At 43.0% G+C, this 3,592-nt stretch overlaps 1 long non-coding RNA gene across 1 annotated transcript; it reads right to left on the reverse strand.

Moving 5' to 3' along the window:
* Positions 1-509: 509 nt before the first annotated feature.
* LOC146976690 (uncharacterized) lies at positions 510-1,607 on the reverse strand. The gene is made up of 3 exons (XR_015037387.1): positions 1,550-1,607; positions 1,369-1,396; positions 510-1,288 (listed from the first exon to the last, which is right to left on the reverse strand). It is a non-coding gene; the product is annotated as an uncharacterized LOC146976690 (long non-coding RNA).
* Positions 1,608-3,592: the final 1,985 nt, after the last annotated feature.

Genomic DNA, 3,592 nt, shown 5'->3' on the forward strand with positions numbered 1-3,592 from the left:
AGGGAGTTGGAGAAAGAGTTCAGAAGGATGGCTAGGCTTTCAAAAATCAGCTACAAGAACAAGGTGGAGCAAAAATTAACATCTGGAAATGCAAGGGAAGCATGGCAGGGTCTAAATATTATGATGGACAGAGTTGCCAAACCCGTAGTGGCCAGCCGTCCGGACCCCGCCCCCTTTGCAGAACAACTCAACATCTTCTTCGGCCGGTTCAACAACAACTCTCCATCCGACTTTGACTGCTCAACCACCATCTCCCCCCACCCAGCCATCACCATCAACGAGCAGCAGGTAACCTCCATCCTTCGCCGGGTCAAACCACATAAAGCCTCTGGCCCTGACAAGCTCAGAGGCAGGGTACTTAAGGACTGCTCTGCTCAGCTAGGTGGAGTGGTCACAAGACTGTTTCAGTGCCTTTTGGATTCGGGAAACGTTCCTAATAATTGGAAGGAATCCACCATAATTCCCATCCCCAAAAAAACACCAGCCAAGGAGCTGAAAGACTACAGACCAGTGGCCCTGACCTCCGTGCTGTGCAAGTGCATGGAGAGAGTCCTGTGTGACCTCCTGGCTAAAATGCTGTCACACAAAATGGATCCTTTTCAGTTTGCCTACAGGGCAAAAAGGGGTGTCGAGGACGCAAGTCTCACATTGCTGAATACTGTCACTAAACATCTGGACTCTCCACACCCTCACACCAGGATCTTATTTATGGACTTCTCCTCTGCTTTTAATACTGTGCACATAGACACCCTGCTGTATGCTCTTTTAGATCTCCAAGTTCATCCCACACTGGTTTTATGGATCAAGAATTTTCTAAATGACAGGCCACAACAGGTGCTTTTAAATGGTTTTAAATCAAAGAAGCTGATTTTAAACACAGGTGTTCCCCAGGGTTGTGTTTTATCTCCTGTTCTCTTCTCTGTGTACACAAACAACATCACCTGTAACAGCGAGGGGATCAGCCTTTTTAAATATGCGGATGACATGGCCCTGGTGGCTCACCTGACCGACACCACTGCTCTGGACCGGTATCAGCAGGCTGTTGAAAACCTGGCACAGACTTTTAACCAGCTTTGTCTTGAGCTAAATGTCCAGAAGACCAAAGAGCTGTGCTGTGGGGGCAGAAGGGAGTCAGCAACTGCTTTTTTTTAAACCACTCAGCATCCAGGGTCAGCTGGTGGAGCAGGTTGAGTCTTTTAAATACCTTGGAACTGACCTGGACAACTGCCTCTCCTTCTCTCAGCATGCAGACACCATTTTTAAAAAATCACAACAGCGCCTCTACCTGCTGAGGAAATTAAGGACTTTCAACGTCAGCACACATGTTTTAACTCTGGTCTACCAGTCCCTCATTGAATCCCTACTCACCTTCAACATCTCTTCCTGGTACAGCCTCCTCTCATCCAAACACAAGATCAAACTTTCCCGCACAGTTAACCAGGCCAGCAAAATCATTGGAGCACCACAAACCCCCCTCTCAGAACTGTATAGCCGGTCTGTGATCAGGAAGGCCACCCTGATCACAGAAGACTCCTCCCACCCCCTTCACCACTGCTTCCAGCTGCTGCCATCAGGCAAACGCCATAAGGTCCCACTGGCCAGGAAAAACATCTACAAAAAATCCTTCATCCCCTCTGCAATAACCATCCTGAACAATAAGAAATGAACATTCTGCTGCTTTTAACAGCCCCCGCCCTCCCCTTTTTAGAATGATTGCACAACATTGTTGTTTTTAATGTCTGTTTGTTTCTTAGTGTTTTTATTGAGCCTGTCAAAGATGAATTTCTGTCACTCGTGACAGACAATAAAGTTTATCTATCTATCTATCTATCTATCTATTCATCCTGATTCATCCTGATTCATCTTGATTCATCCTGATTCACCCTGATTCATCCTGATTCATCTTGATTCATCCTGATTCACCCTGATTCATCCTGATTCATCCTGATTCATCTTGATTCATCTTGATTCATCCTGATTCATCCTGATTCATCTTGATTCATCCTGATTCAACCTGATTCATCCTGATTCATCCTGATTCATCTTGATTCATCCTGATTCATCCTGATTCATCCTGATTCAACCTGATTCATCTTGATTCATCTTGATTCATCCTGATTCATCTTGATTCATCTTGATTCATCCTGATTCATCCTGATTCATCCTGATTCATCTTGATTCATCCTGATTCATCCTGATTCATCCTGATTCAACCTGATTCATCCTGATTCATCCTGATTCATCCTGATTCATCTTGATTCATCCTGATTCATCCTGATTCATCTTGATTCATCCTGATTCAACCTGATTCATCCTGATTCATCCTGATTCACCCTGATTCACCCTGATTCACCCTGATTCATCCTGATTCATCCTGATTCATCCTGATTCATCCTGATTCAACCTGATTCATCCTGATTCTTCCTGATTCTTCCTGATTCATCTTGATTCATCCTGATTCATCCTGATTCAACCTGATTCATCCTGATTCTTCCTGATTCAACCTGATTCATCCTGATTCATCCTGATTCATCCTGATTCAACCTGATTCACCCTGATTCATCCTGATTCAACCTGATTCATCCTGATTCATCCTGATTCTTCCTGATTCATCCTGATTCATCCTGATTCATCCTGATTCAACCTGATTCATCCTGATTCTTCCTGATTCAACCTGATTCATCCTGATTCATCCTGATTCATCCTGATTCAACCTGATTCATCCTGATTCATCCTGATTCTTCCTGATTCAACCTGATTCAACCTGATTCATCCTGATTCATCCTGATTCTTCCTGATTCAACCTGATTCATCCTGATTCATCCTGATTCATCTTGATTCATCCTGATTCAACCTGATTCATCCTGATTCACCCTGATTCATCTTGATTCATCCTGATTCATCCTGATTCATCTTGATTCATCTTGATTCATCCTGATTCATCCTGATTCATCCTGATTCATCCTGATTCATCTTGATTCATCCTGATTCATCCTGATTCATCCTGATTCAACCTGATTCATCCTGATTCTTCCTGATTCTTCCTGATTCATCTTGATTCATCCTGATTCATCCTGATTCAACCTGATTCATCCTGATTCTTCCTGATTCATCCTGATTCATCCTGATTCATCCTGATTCAACCTGATTCATCCTGATTCATCCTGATTCTTCCTGATTCAACCTGATTCATCCTGATTCATCCTGATTCATCCTGATTCATCCTGATTCAACCTGATTCATCTTGATTCATCTTGATTCATCCTGATTCATCCTGATTCATCTTGATTCATCTTGATTCATCCTGATTCATCCTGATTCATCCTGATTCATCTTGATTCATCTTGATTCATCCTGATTCATCCTGATTCATCTTGATTCATCTTGATTCATCCTGATTCAACCTGATTCATCCTGATTCATCCTGATTCTTCCTGATTCAACCTGATTCATCCTGATTCATCCTGATTCTTCCTGATTCAACCTGATTCATCCTGATTCATCCTGATTCATCTTGATTCATCCTGATTCAACCTGATTCATCCTGATTCACCCTGATTCATCCTGATTCAACCTGATTCATCCTGATTCA

This window comes from Trachurus japonicus, chromosome 13 (assembly GCF_045865225.1).
Source record: "Trachurus japonicus isolate A0001 chromosome 13, Traja_1.0".
NCBI lineage: Eukaryota > Metazoa > Chordata > Actinopteri > Carangiformes > Carangidae > Trachurus > Trachurus japonicus.